We start from the raw sequence: 23,819 nt of genomic DNA on the forward strand, positions 1-23,819 counted from the left end.
ATTCTAGGCCTGGGGCAATGAAAACACAAGGTGAGCCTGGAGCATTATGTAGGGCCAGGAAATAAGGCAGCACTCAAAAATCAAAAGGATAGAGGCAGATCAAAGGGACACAAGAACCCAACTGAAGGAGCACCTGATGGCCTAAGCTGGAACAATTTGAGTCATTAAATTAATTAAACTTTAAAGTTATAGAGAAATATAAAATAAATATTCATGAGTCCATACTGATAGAAATAACTGAATACATAGATAAATGGGGAAAAAGGTACAAATCTTTCTTACAAAGAATTTCAAATAACATATGTAAATACTCTTCCCTCCAGGAGATGGGGCTTAAACTCCCTCTTAGGAGTATTGGCTGGATTCCAAAAAATAGATTATGGAAAGGGAACAATAGTAACTTCACAGTGAAGAAATCTGGCAGACCTCACCTTAACCAAGTGATCAAGGTTAACATCACCAGTAAGTCATTACTGACACAAGGTGATGAGAAAGACATTTCACCTCTATGGTAATCTTCCCCCAAACCCCAAAAACCCTGGTCTGTCTAATCATGAGAAAAACAGCAAACAAAGCCAAATTCAGGGCCATTCTACAAAAGCCTGGCCAGTACTTCTCAAAATTATAAAGGTCATGGTAAACAAGGAAAGGCTGGGAACCTGTCAGAGACCATAGAAGAGAGATTATAACTAAATTCAATGTGATATACTTGATTAGGTCCGAGAACAGAAAAAAGACATAATTGTAAAAAAAAAAATCGATAAATCTGAATAAAGTCTGGAGTTTAGCTAAAAGTAATGCACCGCTGTCTTTTTAGTTTTAACATATGTACTACGTAAAATAGTAACATTAGAGTAAGATGCGTGAAGAGTATATGAGAACTCTCTGTACTATTTCTGCAACTGTTTGATGAATCTAATATTCTCAAAAAAAGGTTTAGTTTTTGTTTAAGTGCATAGTTGCATTGCATTATGATGAATCAACACAGAATAGCTATTAAGCATAGTAGAAACTGTAGCTCCTGTAAAATGCAGATTTGCAAAACCCCCTCTCTCCATATAAATTGTATCAGAATTTTCTAGAAATGGAGCCAAGAACCTGCATTTCATATAGCTATAGGTGAATCTTATGCACACCAAAATCTGAGGATTCCATTTCTAGAGCCCTGTGCCTTTTATAGTCCCAAAAGACTTTTAAAGGCTTTAAAAACCAAAGTAGTAATGGTATTATCCAAGGTAACCAAATTTGAAGAAAGTCAAAATTCAGCATATGCAAGATAGTAAGGAAAGATAATATGTATATAACTGGTGGGCACACAGGATAACAGGGTCATGATAGTTTGGCAAGTGGATTCAAAGTATGGTAAGTATCCAAGTGGCAGCTGAAAGACTAAAAGTGGAAGCAACTTGCTTATTCAATCAACCCTTCCTGGGTTGAAGAAAAGTGATATTGCTATGGAGTGCAGAGAAATTACAATGGGCCTGTTCAATCAATAGGCAACAACTGCCTTAGTATGAAGTGATACTACTCCAAAAATGAATAGTGCTGTACTGACAACCAAAACCAACACCACCAAGCTAATAAACAAATGCTCAAGAAAGTTGAAAGGCTCTGACTGGAGTGTTCTATAATGAACAGATGAACAAGGGAATGAGAATAAACTATGAAAATCAACGTGATGAAACTCACTGGTTAAATGAAGCCTAATTGGTCTCAAGTATGACATCCTGTGTGTCTCTGCCCACCCTCAGTTGCCTACCACATTTACTGTGGTAGAATTCATGCTGGCTCGGGGCACCATTTTTGAGCCCCAACAGATTCAAGTAGTCCACAACCTTGCTGCCTCCTCCACCCACACAGCATATGCCAGCCCTCCTCTGATACCCAATCACATTCCCTCTGAATGAACCCACTTCGGCATTCTTCTGCCTGCATCAGCTAGCCCTCACTCATGTTTACCATTTATGATGGTTAATTTTACATGTAAACTTAGTCTATGGTGCCTGGTTCTTTGGTCTAGAAGCTGCTGTGAAGGTGTATTTTAGATGTGATTAATTTGTAAATGAGTAGACTTTGAGAAAAGCAGATGATTCCTCCATAGTGTGCTGGACGTCATCCAATCAGCTGAAGGCCTTCAGAATGAAGACTGAAGTCCTCCCATGAATAAAGAACTATGCCTCCAGACTGAAATATAGAAATTCTGTCTGAGTTTCTAGCTTTTGGACTCAAGACTGCAACATGAACGTTTACCTTAATTTCCAACCTGCTGACCTACCCTGCAGATTTCTGACTTGCCAAGCCCCACAGTCACATAAACCAAAGCCAATAGACAATTCCTTAAAAGAAATCACCCCTCCCCACATATATACATTTGATCCTTGGACAACATGGGGGTTAGAGTGCAGTTAAAAACTGCATGATCCGGTTCTGCGTCCGCAGATTCAACCAACCACGAATCGTGTAGCACTGCAGTATTTACTGAAAAATATCCGTGTATAAGTGGACCCACACAGTTCAAACCCATATTGCCCAAGGGTCAACCGCAATACGATAGTTTACCCTATTATATAAAATACAATAACCTATTATATATCCAATACAATCCAATATAATATAAATATTCTATTAGGTCTGTTTCTCTGGAGAACCCTAACTAATACACTATTCTGATCATTTTTCTACCAGTAACACTGTAACCATCTTCTCTTATAATGAAATACACTGCAGCTATTTTACCACTGCTACACCCAATGATATTTTTTCTTAGTAAGGTATGATATTTAGATAAGTTATAATCAATATATAGACTGAGAGATTCCCATTTTGTTCTTTGCACCAAATAGCATAGAATCAATATTCCATATCCTGGCTGAGTATCAGAATCACTTGTGGCACTTCTTAAAAGTACAGTTGATCCTTGAACCACACGGACTTGAACCGGGTGGGTTCACTTAATCTACAGTACTACTCACTCTGGGGTTGACTGAATATGAAGATGTTCAACCATAGATACAGAAGGCCGATTGTAAAGTCATACCTGAATTTTCGACTGTGTGAGGGTCCACACCCTTAACCCCAAAGTTGTTCAAGGGTCAGCTGTACATATGCCAGAGTTCAACCCCGAACTTGCTGAATCAGAATTTCCTCAACTGATTTTGATTCACAGCCAACGGCTGAAATCCCTGGGCATAAAATCATTTGACCATAGTATCTGCAACAGGATCTAGTCCAAGGTCACTTTTTTAAATAGAGAACTTGAGGTTAAGGGAGAATAAATTACTTATTCAAATTCCCAAAAAGGGTAAGAATGAACAGTATCAGGCTGCTATGTTTTTCATATTTCTCTAAAGTACCTTTTATTTTCTTATATAGACATTTCCAGAAAAAAGATAACAAGTGGCATTCCAATCACTCAGTGCACACAGTTATGCATATCTTATCATCTGATCCACAGCTCCAGTTCACTAATATAGATAAATTATAATATTTAGAAAATAAAAAGAGGCAGCTGTATTTTATAAGGTAGTTCATGCCATGTACACATCAAACTATCTGGTATATAGTTAGAAGACCTTGTAAATAGTTAAAATCTTGGCTATTAATTGTGTTGTAATAAAACTTTGAGGACATGTAAATGGTACTATGTTATGTTTGATGATTTAATCAAAGAAGGGTGACCTCACTTTCCTAGTGATGGAACTTCGGTAGATGCATTCAAAGAGCTAACATAAATCTTAGCTTATTTTCTAGTAGCTAGCAAAAAACTTCCAAAATCACTTCATATTGTGGATATGAAAACACAAAATAATCAATAACCTCAGTTTTCCACCGCTGACTTCTAACACTCCATGGCTTCTAATACAACATTTGTATTTTTTAAAGAATTAAAAATTGACAGAGTATATACATACACAATCAGCTAAGATGCATGTTTCCACTAATGTCTACTTTACCTAACTAACGTCCAATATTGGAAGGGTAGGCAAAAATATTCAATATTATTATTATTTTTAAATTATACCACTCTAACCCTAATTATAAAATACAGAATACTATTTTATATTAATAATCATATCTCTTTATAATAATTTACTACACATATATTCATACTACAATCCACAGTAAGGTACTAATTTTAGCGAACATTAACATTAGTGATCAAAGCTCAATATGTACGTACGAATCTGTGCACTCCATACATACATACACACAGAATGGTTTTCTAAGATGTCACTGAACGTAGCACAAAATGTGAATTGAGATGTTATTTTGTAGAGAGTTCTAATATTATATTATTACCTGTTTTCTCTTGTTCATTTGACCCAACAGCATTCTTTTGCAACAAGATAGTCTGAGGGATGCTCTACATCATCCAGCTATGAAACAGAGTTTTATAAACCCAAGTGTCCCATAGAGACATTTACTCCAATGAACTGGTATAATTCAAAATGTAATCTAACCAAACATGCTTCATAGTCTGGCTAGGAGAAGCAATACCATGGTTTATAGAATAGTGTCTCTGGAAAGAAAAGGAAGTGGACTCTTGGTTCTGCATAAAATCTTGTTAATCCTATTTCCATTCCCCCCTCCTACATTTGTAACAACTGAATAAACTGATTATGTTTTTTTATCTTGTAGCTGCACTCTCTGTAGACAGACTGATTAAAATACTTACATTGATGTGATCAATACAGTTACCAATCAATAACGCTCCAGGAATTGATTTTTATAATTTGAGGAATTCTGCACCTTGATTCATTTATATGCTATTGTCTTTTTTCTAAAAATTAGGGATTGTTAATGTGGAAAATTAAAAAAAGGATTAAGGGGGAAGGGCCACGTAGGGAAAATTGCAGTTCTCTACAGCATAACTGAGGAATACATGTGATTAAGGAAAAAGTGATGATTTGGGGGGGGGATAAAAGCGTGGATAATTGATAGAGAACTCGTGAAAGAGGGAAGCAATTGTGAATAGATTATCGTGGATGTGGAACTGACATTTCCAGTTATCATTACTGTTTTTTGTCCTTGACAGTTAAGATCTGAGGAATGTTAAGCAATGTTTCAATAGCTGCATGTATAAGAAAATAATATTCCCGCCACCAGAAGCTACTCTAGTACAGCTTCCCCCTTCTACTCTAGGCCATGGGCTCTACCACACAAACACTCAAAGGCAAGAGTGTTATCCCTTAAAATTGTCAGTAGTTCTCTTCCCCTCAACTCCCAGTTCCAACAGCCTCTTCCCTTTCTAATGGGCTGCCTTTAGCCTCACCTTCCTTCCCAGATCCAGCAGTTACTCCACAATAGATCTGCATTGCACGTCCTGTAAAGGAATGCAAGGTTTTGTCTTGGCGTTCAGTCTCTCTTCCAAGAGATACACACACACACACACACACACACACACACACATATAATGTATAAATTCATATTACTGTCAATGGTTTCAAAGAATCACTTTTCTGGCAGAAGAAAATCAAGGGATTACATTACTAATGGAGCATTGAGTCATACAACTGACAGTATTTGGCAGATTATTAATGAGCCTTTAATCCTGGGTTGTTTGTCATGTATGAAATCAGAACTTAAGAGCACCATCTACATTAGCAAAAGCAGGTTGATAATCTTTCTATTTAAAGAATGTATGCCAATCTTTTAATTCACTTTATAATAAATGAGATTTAAAATCATTTGGGCAGAAAGTTACTAAATATCAGATATTTCCTAGAAATTTGAAACTTTAAATAGGTTTAACTGACCTTAACTACTCAGATATATTTGGAAAATGGCAAAAGACTTCAAGAAAATAAGTCAAAAGGACATTGTTTATTTTTCATGTATGAACTGAAATATAAAAAACTCAGAGGAAAAGTAATAAATGTGAATAATACACAGGAAACACTTTACAAAACATTTACTTTGGAAACCGTGCTTTTTGCTGAGTTTAACAGTGGTTGGTTGAGGTATCATATTTTTATAAAAAAGGAAATCAGCAAATAAGTCATTGAGAATATGGTATAAAAGTTCAGAAAATTAGGGCTTCCCTCGTGGCGCAGTGGTTGAGAGTCCGCCTGCCATTGCGGGGGACACGGGTTCGTGCCCCAGTCCGGGAGGATCCCGCGTGCCGCGGAGCGGCTGGGCCCGTGAGCCATGGCTGCTGGGCCTGTGCATCCGGAGCCTGTGCTCCGCAGCGGGAGAGGCCACAGCAGTGAGAGGCCCGCGTCCCACAAAAAAAAAAATTTAGAAAATTAAAATGTGAGAGCACATTACTCATGTCAAATTATGAAGAATAATGATTACATTAAATACAAGCTTATTAACACATTGGGTTAATAGTATAGTAAGGTATGGAATCATAAGGAACATTTTATTAGGATTTTGCATTTTTTTCCTAACTTGTATGGAAAAACTTACACTTGATTTTAGTGAAACAAAGTATCTACACCTTCAACCGAGACATTCTGGATTTGTAGGTTGACTAACACCATTCCACCAAAAATATTTTCCCTAAACCTAATTGCTATGTAGGAAAAGGTATGAGAACGTCTGTAGCAATTTCTGGATCTGTGACAATAGTAGTAAAGATTTCAAACAAAATATTATTGAATATATATGAATATTTCAATATATATATACATATTCTATTATCAACTCATTAGCATCTAATTTTACATCCATCCCATATACATTCTGTCAGTGAACATAGTGAACTGAAACCGACTCTAGGGCCCATGAGATTAAAGTCAACGCCTGTTGCAATCATTCAGCATTTAGCACAAAGCTGGAATATATTAGGTCCTAGATAGTTATTGACTAGATATATGGTGTGTCCATGCCATTCTAATTCAGTGTTCTCTACCTGTATTGGTGAATTCCATGGATCTGTTCTTGTGTTTACATCCAAATGAAAAACTCCTGGAAGCATTTTCAGAATTATCTGGATCTGTCTATAGCTCAATGCAGCAGCACAAACTCACTGTCCATGCCTGCGTGTGTGTTTTGAATCACACTGAGTGTGACTGCTGCTAGGCTGGCATGTTCTAGTGTAAAAAGGACAACTGTCGCATGTCCACCCTTATAGTCACATTTTACCAGCTGCAAACACTAAAATTTCCTTTTAAAGTGACGACTGGGAGGTGAAAAATAGTTTAATAGAATGAAACTCAAAGGGAAGAGTGTTATCCCTTAAAATTCTGTCAGTAGCGCTCTTCCCCCTCAATTCCCAGTTTGAACAGCCTCTTCAGTTATTGAAGTTACTGAGGCTTTTAACGGTATTTCATGAAATCAACAAACTGCATCAGAATTACTTTTCACAAACTAATAAAAAAGAACATGGACAGACAATATTTGAATGATGACTTCCACTACCTGAAAGCAAAAGTACATTATGAATCATCATATGAGCTAAAGTATGTCATGTCTTCAGTAAAGAAGGGTGGTAGAGCGCTAAGATCTTTCACGGATGTCGGGACACAGACACGGCGCACTCGAAAGGAAACCTGCATCTCGTCAACTAGTGTGTTCTCAGTGACAAGGGACTGTGTTTAAGACAAAAAGCATAATCGGATGCATAATTGGAACTTCTTAATTTTAATAGTTTTATAGTTGTATTTGCATATATTTACAAATTGTTTGGTTTACAGTTATAAAAGCATACCAATTTCTATGCCTGGTTTTATGTTTATGCATATTAAATTAAAATTATAATAGTAATTTATCACCATTGGGTGTCTTTGATTTTTTTTCCTTCTAAAGGAAATAGAGTTTAAATATATATTCAACATCTACTCCCACTCATTTTTTTAATTTGGAGAAATAATGAGACTAAAGCTTTTCATAGGCCACTCAATATTTTAATTTCTATTTTTGAGCCCCTACTATGTGAAATTTAGCATCACAAGTTGAACAGTCTTTGTTCTAATGGAGCTCATGGTCCAGCCAAACTTCCCAAACTACCTAGAGAGGAATCCAATTCAGAGTGTCACTCTCTGCTATTTATAAGCTCTGTGTTTGATCATGTTACATACTGTAATTCACAATTTCTTTATCTGTAAAATATGGGTAATAATAATCAAATCTAATCCAGTATCTGTAATAATGAGGTAATGCAGAGTGAACAGCCCAGAGATATAGAATATTGATGTATCACTTTTCACTACCTCTCATTAAATGATTTATTTATACGTATGTATACACACACACACACACACACACACAAAACACAGAGAGTGAGATAAGCCACCAACTGCTGCTACTTATGGTCTACTTCCTTAAGATTATACCATTGATCCTACTTCATCTATTAATTTTCAAAGAAGGAATTATATGTAGCATTTACTAGCACTTAGCTACAAAAGAAATACAAATATGAGGAGCTTATAGAACAAGTTTTTATGTTAGTACCTATAAAATACCTGTCATATAATAGGTGCTCAATAGAAATATGCTGAATGAATGAATGAGAGCTAATCATTGACATGGAGTCAGAACTTATTGTCTAATGTCAGTTGTGTAACTATTAGTTCTGTAACATTTGTAAATTAATGAAGGGAACTGAAAGTCAAAACAGTTTTCGCAGATTATAGCATGAGAATTTTTATTTGTTGACTCTGCATTTATCATGAATAATACTGTGATAGCTAATTTTTATATGTCAACTTCAAAGGGGGTACCCAGATATTCAGTCAAATATTATTGTTTGTGCCTGAAAGGGTGTTTTTCCATGAGGTTAACATTTGAAATAGTAGACTAAGTAAAGCAGATTGCTTTCCTTAAAGTCGATGAGCCTCATACAATCATTTGAAGGCCTGAATAAAATAAAAATGCTGACCTTCCTCTGAGTAAGCGGGAACTCCTCTTGCCTGACTGCCTTGGAGCAGGGACATTGTTTTTTCCTGCCTTCAACTTGAATTTCCTGGGTCTTGAGCCTCCTGGCCTTTGGACTGGACCTACACCATGGACTCTCCTGGTCTCAAGTACGGCAACTGCAGATTTTGAGACTTGTCAGCCTCCATAATCACGTGAGCTAATTCCTTATTTTATATAATATACAAATATATCTTCTATTGGTTCTGTTTTTCTGGAGAATCCTAACATAATACCAACACTGACCACAAACATTTCAAAGAAACCTTCATCTTATAGTCCTATATTGATATTTTAAAAGACATTATCTTAGCACAGACCAAGTTATAAACTATAAAATTTGATTATCTAATTTTTTTTAATTTTGGGGGCTTCCCTGGTGGCACAGTGCTTAAGAAACTACCTGCCAGTGCAGGGAACATCCGTTCGAGCCCTGGTCCGGGAAGATCCCACATGACACGGAGCAACTAAGCCCATGTGCCACAACTACTGAAGCCCAAGCACCTAGAGCCCATGCTCCGTAACAAGAGAGGCCATCGCAATGAGACGCCCATGCACTGCAACAAAGAGTAGCCCCCACTCATTGCAACTAGAAAAAGCCCACATCCAACAAAGACCCAATGCAGCCAAAAATTAAAAAATAAAATAAATACATTTAAAAAATAAAATTGTAAATTTTTCTAAAAACATGATCTGCTCTGAAGTTTTTTCATTCTGTGTTTGTATTTAGCTTTACATTCCTCATTAAAGAAAAACTGGATGCAATGTTTTTGTTTAGATATATGTATATTTCCTTCATGGAAATTTGAGGTTCCAGTTCATGCTAGTTTATTGATTTCCCTTAAAACAGTTAGATTTTAAACCTTAGGTTTCTCTCAGTTATAACATGTATTTTAACATTATCTTCTAACCTAGGGAGTAATGATGAGGGATAAAAAATCTGAGAAACACCATTATCACCCCTTAGTACACATAGAACCATTCAATAGTATTATTTTAATATTTGAAGAGTAAAGTTGTCCAGATAAATTAATTATTAAATAATCTTGGGACACAAGGAGAAAATGTTCTACAAAATCAAGATTTCTTCTATTTAAATAGATTCTTCCAGTGAAGTCTACAATGGACTATTCCCAGGAAATTTTTGAAAGACTGCAATTATATTAAGACTAAACACTGGTGTTAAGCAAACATAGAATACAATTTTATCTCACTGAGAAACTGATCATGTAGTTCTTTTCCATCTCTAATATATGATCCTATCATTAACATCAACTTATCAAATAGACATTGTTATTATTCTATTTCTTTATAGACCCAACAATTAAATGCCTCTAAAATTGCTTAGATAAGTGTACAAAGTGACAGTTGATATTTGATCCTTTGCTTCCTTCATAAACAATGATTATAGCACAGCATGAGCTTTCAAAGAGAAATAAAGGGACCCCCCAAAAAAGTACATTAGTCAAAGTCATGGTAATAAAACTAAGTGAAAACAGCTATTTTATCCAAAAACTTTAAAATCATTGAGAGCACTTAAAACAGTCCATCACTCTTTCTTGTACCTTGAGAACAGAGACCATGTCTGATTCTTCTGTGTGTCTCCAGAGTCAAACACTGACACATATTTGGAATACTGTATAGAAATGGCTGTTGAATTAATTAATTATAAATACCTAGATTGGTCTTATGTCTTCCACTATAACATCTTTAACTTCTAAGAAAATATTGACTTTTTAATATCATATACATGTGTAATATCTTATACGTATTTACTGGAGACAATAAAGGGAGAAAAACAGTAATTTTTTGTTTTGTTTTGTTTTGGTCTGCTTCTCCACTAGAATACAAACCTCATGGGAACAGACTTTGTCTCTCTTTGTTACTAATACATGCCCAAATCCCATACCAGTGCCTGGGCCATATTAAGTAATCAATAAATATTTACTGAATGAATGAATGAAAGATAATTTGAGATCAATGGTATTTCCTACCACTGTGGCTCATTCCATACAACATCATTGAGGGGTTAAAAAAAATGCTTGCTGAGTGGCAGTGAAAGGACAAATGAGGCTGGAGGGGAGAAATACATCCACACAGTTAAGCTCTTTCTCTAAGAATACACCTAAGCCTTTTGTTTTCTGACAAACAAAAGAGAAGTCTGAACTTACCCAAGACGAAGGAAATTGGTATATCACGTGAAAGGGACTCCGAGACGGGTACCGCAGGCCCCACGGCTTCGCCTTCACCTTGGCCTTCACACCCACCACGCTGCCCACGCCGCCCTCGCAGGTGCGCCAGAGCTACCACGCCGACTGCGAGGCCGCCGTCAACAGCCATTTCACCCTGCAGCTCCAGGCCTCTTTCGTGTGCCTGGCCGCGGCCTTTTACCTCCACCGCGACGACGTGGCCTTGAAGCACTTCAGCCGGTTCTTCCTGCGCCACTGTGGGCCCAGGGCCTGAAGCGCCTGCAGAACCACCGCGGGGGGCCGCCTCAACTTCCAAGACATCAGGAAGCCAGTCAGTGGCGAGTGCAAGAGCGGCCTCAAGGCCATGAAGTGCCCCTTGTTCCTGGAGAAGCAAGTGACCCGGAGCCTGCTCCACTGCACCAGCTGGCCACCGACAAGTGCGACCCCCACCTGCTCCACTTCCTGGCAACTCACTACCTCAGCCAGTAGGTGGCGCTCATCAGACAGCTGGAGGGTCATGTCACCACCCTGAGCATGATGGGGGCCCCAGGCGTCGAGCTGGCAGGGTAACTCTTTGAAAAGCTCACCCTGGGCGACGGCGAAAAGAAGAACTGAGCCTGGACTGGACTTCCCCAGAGCCACGGGGTGACCAGAGCCCTGGTCACCATGCCTGCCATGCAGACAGCAAGAGTGCCCTTGCAGAAGAAGTTCACTTAAGTTTTGGTTTTGGTTTTTTTTTGGCAACAAGGGCAGGACTCTCTTTTCCTGGACTTTATTTTATCACTTAAGTTTTTTTCTTCCAGTTTTTCCATTTCTTCCAATAAAGTTATTGGTTCATAAATAAATAAAGGTCTCTGGTTGATTCATGTGGGCAAATCTCTCATTTTTTAAGGTTTAAAACAGGTATCCAGGAGTTTCTGAACACAGCCATACCCCAACCATATGCAGCTCAGGATCTCCACAGTGGGAGGGAGAAGGTGTTCCATGGGGCCCTGGAAAACACAAAATCAGTCTTCCCCTTATAAATAATGTAGGTATATGGGGGTAGACTGGGGTGGGGTGGGGTGGGGTGAGGTAGGGGTCCCTGGTGAATGTGGGTGCATGTGCATACTGAAAGTATAGAACCATAGCCTGAAAATCATGATTGCAGTTGCCTCTGGGGAACAAGTGAAGGGAATGGGATTGGGCAGGGATTAAAATAAAGGGTGTCTTCAGTTTCACCTGAAATGTTTATGTGCATTAATTATGCAAATACTAATGGTTAAGTATGAGTAGCAAGATGGGGGGTGGAGGGGTTTGGAAGTCTGAATGGTGGAGTATCTCTTTGACAAGTTCACTCCGGGCAACAGTGATAATGGAAAAATGAGTGTTAGGCTGTCTTGCTCAGAAACACGGAGGTGACCTCCCATGGTCACCACTGCCTGGCATGCATGTTGTAATAACAAAACATCTACTTATATATGTTTTCTTTCTTTGTATCATATGTATATATGCATGCTTGTGTGTGTGTGTGTGTATACATATATATATGTATAAACATATATATATATACATATATATATATATATATATATATATATATATATATATATATATATATATTTTAACTCCAACAAGCAGCAGAGCTCATTTTGAAGTTCATTAGGAAGACGCCCTTTGTTGAAAAGCAGTTCGGCGATCACATTACTGGAAATGATATAGCTGCTTCCTAGACCTTTCCTGAGCCTGGCTGTATTTCTGCCCTTGGGTTTCACATATCCAACTTTGATTTAGTTTTTGTTATTTGCTACCAAGAGAACCTAAGCTAATATGTCTTATTATCAACACACTTTTACCAGCCTCCACTGTATTTACACTAGAGTAAATAGCTCTTCTAGGGTAGTAAATGACATTTTTCCCTTTATCCCTACTACAGAGTCCACTGAAAGGAAAAAGGATCAAGGGTGGAAGGGATCAAATAAGAACAATTTCCCAAATGGAAATACAGAATACTGAAGCCTGCTACCATATGCATCTCTTCTCACCTAAAAGTGTTTTCCTCATAATTTACAGAATTTTAATTCCTTCGATCAACCTTCCCAAGACTGTGTTCAGTATCAGCCAGTGCCTCCAAAACATTCACAAGTGTTCAGTGGAAAACTTGTATTAATCGAATTAGCAGGATCTTTTGTTTTGTTTTTTCAGTTTTTGTTTATTCTAGGAATTGTATGTCTGATGTAAAAAATATACATTTTGAATGTATAACGTGGGGATAAAATATTCAGTGTTTCCCAAACATTCTGATCATGGGATTCTTTTTCTACCAAATCTCACAGAACAGTATTCCAAAGAAAATAGCTTTGGAAACAACATTAAAAGGTCCCACTGTGGGCTTCTCTGGTGGCGCAGCGGTTAAGAATCCATCTGCCAATGCAGGGGACATGGGTTTGATCCTTGGTCTGGGAAGATCCCACATGCCGCGGAGCAACTAAGCCCATGTGCCACACTACTGAGCCTGTGCTCTAGAGCCTGCAAGCCACAACTACTGAAGCCTGTGCACCTAGAGCCCATGCTCCGCAACAAGAGAAGCCAGGGAAATGAAAAGCCCATGCACCACAATGAAGAATAGCCCCCACTTGCCGCAACTAGGGAAAGCCCGCATGCAGCAACAAAGTCCCAACGCAGCCAAAAAATAAAATAATATAAAAATAAAGTAAAAAAAAAAAAAATAGGGCCCTTCGTGTGTTGTTCCAGAAGCACATACCTGGTAGCTAAACCTCATTCACTTTCACTTAGAGGTCATTATGAGGAACGGGAACCTTTGCTGTGAAGGTTTCAGCACAGTAAGCTTTAGACAGTAAGTGTAATGCAGGGCCCTCACCATGACAGTGGGTAGATATCACACACATCCATTTTGTTTCCTGATAGGTAACTCCCAACACTGTATTTTTCCATCTGTTCTAATTTACATTTCTAAATGAATGGTCTCTGGGAATGATAACATTGATGTTTCTCCAGCACGTATATCAAAGTCAAGAGAAAGTTTAAGGCTGCTAAGTAGTTTATATTCTTCACCTCCCTCTACCTATGTATTCATCTCACCAGCAGCAGAATTCTTCATTTATTTTCCAGACTAGATGGCTGAATTTTGGTCAGTAATACACCTTTTGGTCAAAAACAGTCTGTGCCTGCATCTTTTTGAAAATAAGATGACTGTTCCTCTCACCAAAGCATGCTGAAATTTCTCAGAATTCAGACATTTAACTAGAAGAAAAGAAATAAGGCATACATACTACAAAACATTGTATTAATAAAGTCCAAGATTGTTAAATAAATATATAATAAGTAATGTGTTTAATGTGGAGCATGTTTTTCCTCCAGTAGAGATGATCAACATTATTCACATCATTATTTGATTTTTGAATGAGCACCTTATGGCAATGCATTCCTCTTTAGGTTCAATGCAGGACTTATCAAGTTTCTCTCCAGCCCTAAAATACATGATGCAATTCTATAAATTGAAACTGCATTATTCCCAAACAATATAGTGGGCATGAGACAATATCAAAAATCTTGTATATTTTTAAAATTTAAATGTGTTCCCACAACAACCCTTAGGTATCAATTCTCATGACACCTCCACTGAATTTGATAAGGTGTCTATTTTATTCCCAGGCAGATTCAGCGTAATACAAAACTATTATTTTCTCAATATGAGAAATATTCTATCACATTAATACACGATTATATAAGGCTGGAAAATAAGAAGGTGATTAAAGTAAGCTTCTCAACAAGAATACTATTTCAGTCTGGCCCATCTTATTAACCACAACTTTCATTTGTCTACTGTTTGGCTGATTAATTCGATTCAACAGGCATTTACTCTTTTTTTTTTAAATAAAGTCCAATATTCTCGACTGTTTATTCTATTTTATTTTATTTTATTTATTTATTGGCTGCGTTGGGTCTTCATTGTTGCGCATGGGCTTTCTCTAGTGGTGGCGAGCGGGGGCTACTCTTCGTTGCACTGTGCAGGCTTCTCATTGTGGTGGCTTCTCGTTGCAGAGCAGGGGCTCTATGCATGTGGGCTTCAGTAGTTGCAGCACATGGGCCCTAGAGGGCATGGGCTTCAGTAGTTGCAGCATGTGGGCTCAGTAGTTGCAGTGCACAGGCTCTAAGGTATGTGAGCTTCAGTAATTGTGACTCACGGGCTCTAGAGCGCAGGCTCAGTAGTGTGGCGCCCAGGCTTAGCAGCTTCGCGGCATGTGGGATCTTTCCAGACCAGGGCTCAAACCCGTGTCCCTGCACTGGCAGATGGATTCTTAACCACAGCACCACCAGGGAAGTCCCAAGCATTTATTCTTAATAAATGAGTTTCTGCTGGGGAATCAAAGTTAAATAAGACATGTACTTGGTCCAGTTAAACTAGATATATTAGCACTTTGCCAATTTTCTAAGAGTAAAATACAAGTCCAATATGAGGTTATTTTAAGAAACAATTAAATCAATAGTATAGCTAGGGAGTGTTTTCATTTATTACTCTCCATTTTAGCTTTATAAAGAGGTATGCTACCCAGTCATTTAACAAACTCACAAATGGTAATGCGGCAATTTTTAATAAGTATGAGAAATAATGTAGGCCAGATATTCTTCCTCTCTGAATGGTGGACTCTAAATGAATCTAAAGCATCATCAAAAAAAGTAAAATAAATCAAAAACAAATGAAGCATCATCATAATGACCATCATCTGGGTAAATTATGCTGTCGAAATAACATGTTGAGGAACTTCCTCTTCCTAATAATAAGGAATGTTACCTGATGGAGAGAGAGAATTTGGGGAAGAGCAATAATACAACATGATCAACAGATTAAATTTTAGCAAACAAGGACACTCATTTGTTTACATATTTTACACTGCTGTTGCCTACAGACAGAGGAGGCACCTGAAGGTATATTTTACTAGTGTGGGTCACATAGGAGTCTTCTAAGGAACTGGTTTAAAAACATCATTCCAAAACTAGTAAAAAAAAAAAAAAAACTTATTTCCACTGTAGATTTGAACCTGTAAGTAATCTATAGGTAAATGTAATCTAAAAAATATTAGGGCAGCCTTAATGGCAGTTCTTTATATAAAAAAGAAACACATACTTGCTGAAAGCTTTTACAGCATCACTAGCTTGCATCCAATAATAAAAACAGCCTACACTTTTTATTTTTACATCTTTATTGGAGTATAATTGCTTTACAATTTGGTGTTAGTTTCTGCTTTATAACAAAGTGAATCAGTTATACATATACATATGTTCCCATATCTCTTCCCTCTTGTGTCTCCCTCCCTCACACCCTCCCTATCCCACCCCTCTAGGTGGTCCCAAAGCACCAAGCTGATCTCCCTGTGCTATGCGGCTGCTTCCCACTAGCTATCTATTTTACGTTTGGTAATGTATATATGTCCATGCCACTCTCTCACCTTGTCACAGCTTACCCTTCCCCCTCCCCATATCCTCAAGTCCATTCTCTACTAAGGTCTGTGTCTTTATTCCTGTCTTACCCCTAGGTTCTTCATGACATTTTTTTTCTTAGATTCCATATATATGTGTTAGCATACAGTATTTGTCTTTCTCTTTGTGACTTACTTCACTCTGCATGACAGACTCTAGGTCCATCCGCCTCACTACAAATAATTCAATTTCGTTTCTTTTTATGGCTGAGTAATATTCCATTGTATATATGTGTCACATCTTCTTTATCCATTCATCCAATGATGGAAACTTAGGTTGTTTCCATCTCCTGGCTATTGTAAATAGAGCTGCAATGAACATATAGGTACATGACTCTTTTTGAATTTATGGTTTTTGAATTATGGTTTATGGTATATGCCCAATAGTGGGATTGCTGGGTCATATGGTAGTTCTATTTGTAGTTTTTTAAGGAACCTCCATACTGCTCTCCATAGTGGCTGTACCAATTCACATTCCCACCAGTAGTGCAAGAGTGTTCCCTTTTCTCCACACCCTCTCCAGCATTTATTGTTTCTAGATTTTTTGATGATGGCCATTCTGACTGGTGTCAGATGATATCTCATTGTAGTTTTGATTTGCATTTCTCTAATGATTAAAGATGTTGAGCATTCTTTCATGTGTTTGTTGGCAGTCTGTATATCTTCTGTGGAGAAATGTCTATTTAGGTCTTCTGCTCATTTTTGGATTGGGTTGTTTGTTTTTTTGGTATTGAGCTCCATGAGCTGCTTGTAAATTTTGTAGATTAATCCTCTGTCAGTTGCTTCATTTGCAAATATTTTCTCCCATTCTGAGGGTTGTCTTTTGGTCTTATTTATGGTTTCCTTTGCTGTGCAAAAGCTTTGAAGTTTCATTAGGTCCCATTTGTTTATTTTCGTTTTGATTTCCATTTCGTTAGGAGGTGGGTCAAAAAGGATCTTGCTGTGATTTATGTCATAGAGTGTTCTGCCTATGTTTTCCTCTAAGAGTTTGATAGTTTCTGGCCTTACATTTAGGTCGTTAATCCATTTTGAGCTTATTTTTCTGTATGGTGTTAGGGAGTGATCTAATCTCATACTTTTACATGCATGTACCTGTCCAGTTTTCCCAGCACCACTTATTGAAGACACTGTCCTTTCTCCACTGTACATTCCTGCCCCCTTTATCAAAGATAAGGTGACCATATGTGTGTTGGTTTATCTCTGGGCTTTCTATTCTGTTCCATTGACCTATCTTTCTGTTTTTGTGCCAGTACAATACTGTCTTGATTACTGTAGCTTTGTAGTATAGTCTGAAGTCAGGGAGCCTGATTCCTCCAGCTCCATTTTTCGTTCTCAAGATTGATTCGGCTATTCGGGTCTTTTGTGTTTCCATATAAATTGTGAAATTTTTTGTTCTAGTTCTGTGAAAAATGCCAGTGGTAGTTTGATAGGGATTGCACTGAATCTGTAGATAGCTTTGGGTAGTAGAGTCATTTTCACAGTGTTGATTCTTCCAATCCAAGAACATGGTATATCTCTCCATCTATTTGTATCATCTTTAATTTTTGACTCTTAATGGACATTTCGTTTGTTTTCAGTTTGTGCTAATGCAAATCATGGACAGGAATCCTGCTGTACTGGTTATTCTGGTGCATTTACACAGGGCAGGGGTGAGGGCTGCTGGCTCACAGGCTATTTATATAACTTCAGTTGATGGAGAGTGCTAAATGCTTTCCAAAGTAGTTGTGTCGATTTATACTCCAGTATAAGTAGGGTAGAAGATTCCCATAGTACTCGAGGTCTACAATACCTGATACTACCAGATTGTATGTATTTGTCCATCTCATTGGCATGTAGTTTCCTTGGTTTTGACTCACTTGTCTCTTATTACTTAATGAAGTCGTACGCTTTTCTCTGTTTACTGGCTGTTTGGATTTCCTTTTTCATGAGGTTTACATCAACTATTGTTATTTTTTATTATTTTTATTATTTTATTATTTATTTATTTGTGGCTGTGTTGAGTCTTCGTTCTTACGTGCAGGCTTTCTCTAGTTGCGGCGAACAGGGGCTACTCTTCATTGAGGTTGCTTCTCTTGTTAGGGAGCACAGGATCTAGGCGCACGGGCTTCAGTACTTGTGGCACGTGCGCTCAGTAGTTGTGGTTCACAGGCTCTAGAGCGCCGGGTCCGTAGTTGTGGAGCACGGGCTTCGCTGCTCCGCGGCATGTGGGATCTTTCCGGACCAGGGCTCGAACCCATGTCCCCTGCCTTGGCAGGCAGTTTCTTAACCACTGCGCCACCAGGGAAGTCCAACTATTGTTATTTTCAATTCTTCTCCATTTCCAAGTAATACTCTTACATGACTATTTTCTCACTAAATTGGAGGCATTATCTGTTCATTTTCTAACTTACTAATAAGTAAGGGTTTAGTTCCTTTACACTCTTTCCTATGTCCACACTGCTCAGTAAAGTTATGTCATCATGAGTTATTCCACTGCTCATGATCTCTTTGACTTGTAGTCATATACTTAAAAACCTACATTGTTGATCAACTAGAAACTCTCTCAACGTCACGCTTTGTAAAATGAGGACATTCATACCATCTTCCCTTTTTTCTACCTCCTGTCTACCTTCCAAACCTAGCCTTTACGTTGTCAAAGTTGAAATTTATATTCTGTTCTATGTGCAGTAAAGTCTTCTGTTATTTGAGAGTCAGTACGGAGTAAGGTTTAAGAGAACAGGTGGAGAGCCTGAACTCAAAGGCTCGATCCAACCTTAAATTAGGTACAGCCTGGGCAAGTTCCTTCCCTGACTTAGCTTCCTGTTCTCAAAAATGGGAATGATATTAGCACCAACCTCATAAGGCTATTCAGAGGATTAAATGAGTTAATATATGCAAAAACACTTAGAGCCTAATATATGCTAAGTACATACCAGTATACAATACATTTCAGTACATACCAAGTTAATACTAATACATACTAAGTACAGTTTACTTTAGTTATTTGTGATTACATGCACGTTGACAATAAAAGCTGCAAACCAAGACAGTATTGCCATTATTACAATGAAATTAATATTGCCCACTGCAGATGTACTGTGTCTCTGTGTATAGACTACACCTCGTTCCATACTGTGCCAGTGTCACTGCCCTTGTGCAGGGTGACCACATACCCCAAGCCGCCTTGGGCTGTTCCAGTTTATACCTGTTGTCCTGATGTTACAGCATTAGAGTGCCTCCTTACACTATTGAAGTGTAAGGAGTTTGGACAAGTTCCGGTTTGGACAACAAATTAGATAGGTGGTCATTACCCCTGTGTGTCACTGAAAAGGGGGACATCTATAGTGTCAAGTTGAAGTGGATTCTTCCTTTCCTCACCAATACTAGGTTAAAAATCAACCATAGTTTAGTTGGCTTTATGTTTATGTCCGTATAGCCTTTTCTCCTCTGGAGTTCAAGTTCCTTCTCCTCTTCCTCTCCCTCCTCCCTTCCAACAGTGCCTAATACCTAGTAAGTACAATATGCCTCAAGGTGTTTCTATGCTCTCAATCACACAATCAATAGAAGCCTCTCCACTCTAGACTAGCTGCAATCTGCACTGAATCCCCTATTACCTTCCTTCTTGGTTTATTGCCTCATTTGGCTGGATTATGTCTATAAATAGCTTAAGGTGTAGCACAGGAGGTCAATTTTTCAAATTTCTTTCTGTACGAAATATCTTCTTCAGCCTCCACTTATGACTCATAGTTTGGCTGGATACAAACCCCTAGGGTGAAAATTATGTGCCTGAGAAACTTTGGAGGTATCTTTCTAATGCCTTCCAGGATCCATGGTGCTCATGACAAGTATGATAAAGTCAGATTTTAAATTTTCTTTTTAGGTAGCCAGTATTTTTCTCTCTGGAATGGATGTATCCTCCTTGTATTTCATTCTATTTTAATTTATTTTTTCAGTATTTTAAAGTTTCACAAGGAAGGGTGCCTAGGTATGAGGCTATTCTTGCTCGTCTTGTATAACTATTTTCAGTCTGAGGCCTGATGTCTACTTTCAGCTGTGGGGAATTTTATTGCTCTTTGGTAGCTTCCCTCCATTTTTTTTTCTGGGTCTGGAGTTTCTAATAGTAACATGTGGGATCTCCCAGATGCAGCCTCTCTAACATATTTCTATCACATTTTCCATTGTGTCTTTCTTTTTTATACACTGAGAAATTTTTAAAATTCCTACTGAATTTATTTCAGCAACCATATTTTCATTTCCAGGAGACCTCTCTTGATTTCTGACCATTCTCTTTTTAATTAACTCCCTAGTCTTATTTTATAGTTTCTAGCTGTTTTTAAACCTCTCTCAGGATATTAATTAAGGTTTTTCCTTAAATTATTTTGTTCCCTAAATTGTCCCTGGTCCTACTAGGATATGTTTTCACTCTTTTTCCCCCTCTCTGACGTTGTAAGCTTTACTCAGCTATCAGGCAAATGACAGTTATTTTCTATTTAAGAATGAGTGCAGAGGGCTTCCCTGGTGGCGCAGTGGTTGAGAGTCCACCTGCCGATACAGGGGACACGGGTTCGTTCCCCGGTCTGGGAGGATCCCACATGCCGCGGAGCAGCTGGGTCCGTGAGCCATGGCCGCTGAGCCTGCGCATTCGGAGCCTGCGCTCCGCGACGGGAGAGGCCACAGCAGTGAGAAGCCCGCGTACCGCAAAAAAAAAAAGAATGAGTGCAGAAAGCTCCCTGAAGTCAACGATTGATTGGCTTCTTATGCAGGAAGAAGCGGGGAGTAACTGTAACAGGATCCCCCCCAAACACAATTTTCTCGGGTGTAAAAACTCACACTAGCTGCCCTAGATCTCGCCAGTTTCACTGTTTTCAAAATGAAATCATCTCATTTCAGGAGGGTGAGGGCGGGGCTGGGTGTCCACTCCTCCAAACACAACCCTTCAATGAGCTCCCCTATTTCAGTCACACTTTTAACTAACTCCACCCTCTCTCATACATGCGCATCAAAGCATGGAGCTACTTCTGCAGGTGAGGTCAGAATGTCCTCAGTTGCACGTGGTCCCTGTGCATATTCTAGGTGATGCTTTTCCTCTGTTCTACTGCTTTGGTTTCACACTCTTCCACCTGTCTTCCGTCTTTCCAAACTATGTTGAAATCTCTTGATTGTCGTGGGCTTATATACTTAAACACTTTGATACCATCATTTTTGTGTCTTGTCAAAATGGAGAAGAGCTAAAAGGGTTCTCATGCATTCTGAATCTGCTATTCTGTGGTCCCAGTGTTTAAACTTCTTGGTCTTCCCCAGTGTCTATCATTGCTTTTAGAAATACAATCTCCTGGTCTACTCGTGAAGGAAATGAATACACCACATCTAAAATGACACGGAATGCGGGTTACATGCTCTAGGGTCTTGTCGTACTCTGCCATTTACTAATAAACCACTTACGTGCTACAAATTGTAGGTGCTCATTTATAAAACGAAAGGGGGTAACTCTACATGAACTAAATATTTCTCCTGCTCTAAATCATAATTTTCTAAGTTCTTTTCTTAAAATTTCTCTATATTACCATTAATTTTCATTAAAAAAATAAAAATCGGGCTTCCCTGGTGGCACAGTGCAGGGGACACGGGTTCGTGCCCCGGTCCAGGAGGATCCCACATGCGGTCGAGCGGCTGGGCCCATGAGCCATGGCTGCTGAGCCCGCGCGTCCGGAGCCTGTGCTCCGCAACGGGAGAGGCCACAACAATGAGAGGCCCGCGTACTGCAAAAAAAATAAAATAAAATAAAAAAATTAAAATCTAACTTTCTCTTTTGAAAATCAAAGAGTAATTCCCATAGTCCTACAATAATGGGATAATTAGTTCTGAAACCTGTCAAGGTTCATGTTTCATATGAAAAGAAAATCACATTAAATAATTTTTAAATTTAAATCATTAAATTTAAATAATTTTTTAAAATTAAACATGGACTTTGTAGTACAAAGACAAGGTCCCCCCAAATGGTGTTGCTTTATTCACTAGAAGTGTTCAGCTCTGCATTGAAGTTGAAATAAAATAAATATATTATTTTTGAGGTGCAAAAATTTCTTATAAAAATCAATTTTTCTTTTCTGTCCATACAAACAAAAGTATGTTGTAATGACATTAGAGGTCAGGTTTATTTGGTAATAGAATGTAGCTTCTTGATATTTTTGATTTTAGGAAAGGAGAATATCAACATCGAAACGTTTTTCAACTTTACTTTTATTTAAAATGAGGCCATATTTTCCTCTTATAAAAAGAGAGTTCAACTAGAACTGTCAATTTTCTCATCTTTAAACAAGATCACTGAATCAGCTCACTGTATTCATTCAGAACTCAACTTCCTTATCTTATGATCACTAAGGTTCTCCCTAAATCTAATATACTAAGGTTCTAAGGAAAGGGAAATACATTACTAACGACAAGTTTTGATTTTTATTTCTTAGAGTTCAAATGTCCACCATTCACCTTGGTCTAAGTTTAAGGAACCATTCAAGGGGATACAATGCACATGGCATGAGAAAACAGAACCCTCACACAAGCTGTGCTGTGTTGCAATCAGCCTTCCGTTTGAAAAATAATCTTCTCTATAGCTTTAAAGTGATAACTTTGTACCTGCAATGCTTCTTGTTTCCAGCGGATTTTCTCTGGCTCCTCCTGAACACGTTCTGAGGAATCGTTGACCTCTTCGATTTCTGAGGAGGAAGGACTCTCTACTGTCACAGTCACAGGAAATTCTGATGGACCTGAGTGTCTGAGGAAGAAGATACGAAATCACAGAGTTGTTACACTAAAGTGCAAAGAAAGAAGACAAGATTGTAAAATAGATAACACAAGCCAGATCCAAATATGCAAATATTAGAGGGCATTTAACAAAAGTGATCTGCGGTATCATTATTTATAAATGTCTCTCACTGCTCCTTAGTCTAAACGGGGCAATGACTAAGTAAAATTACAGGAACTTATTTTTGCTATGTTACTGTACAGACCTCTGTTGTTCATGGTTGGGATTAGTAATGGGAATTTCCCATATTATTTTATTAAGTTGCACTGCTGGTGGGAATGTGAATTGGTACAGCCACTATGGAGAACAGTATGGAGGTTCCTTAAAAAACTACAAATAGAACTACCATATGACCCAGCAATCCCACTACTAGGCATATACCCTGAGAAAACCATAATTCAAAAAGAGACATGTACCAAAATGTTCACTGCAGCTCTATTCACAATAGCCCAGAGATGGAAACAACCTAAGTGTCCATCATCGGATGAATGGGTAAGGAAGATGTGG

At 38.2% G+C, this 23,819-nt stretch overlaps 2 pseudogenes across 2 annotated transcripts in view; one reads left to right on the plus strand and one right to left on the minus strand.

Annotated features, from left to right (window-relative positions):
- Positions 1-11,666, plus strand: part of LOC307056608 (ferritin heavy chain-like) — a 35,083-nt pseudogene extending 23,417 nt beyond the window's left edge. Inside the window, exon 2 of the transcript in view lies at positions 11,068-11,666. The product of the transcript in view is annotated as a ferritin heavy chain-like (transcript). The remainder of the gene's footprint in view (positions 1-11,067) is intronic.
- LOC307055630 (centrosomal protein of 78 kDa-like) overlaps positions 1-23,819 on the minus strand; it is a 324,466-nt pseudogene that overhangs the window by 293,178 nt on the left and 7,469 nt on the right. The gene's annotated exons all lie outside the window — the stretch shown is intronic.

The sequence above is a fragment of the Hyperoodon ampullatus genome (genome assembly GCF_949752795.1).
Source record: "Hyperoodon ampullatus genome assembly, chromosome: 7".
NCBI lineage: Eukaryota > Metazoa > Chordata > Mammalia > Artiodactyla > Ziphiidae > Hyperoodon > Hyperoodon ampullatus.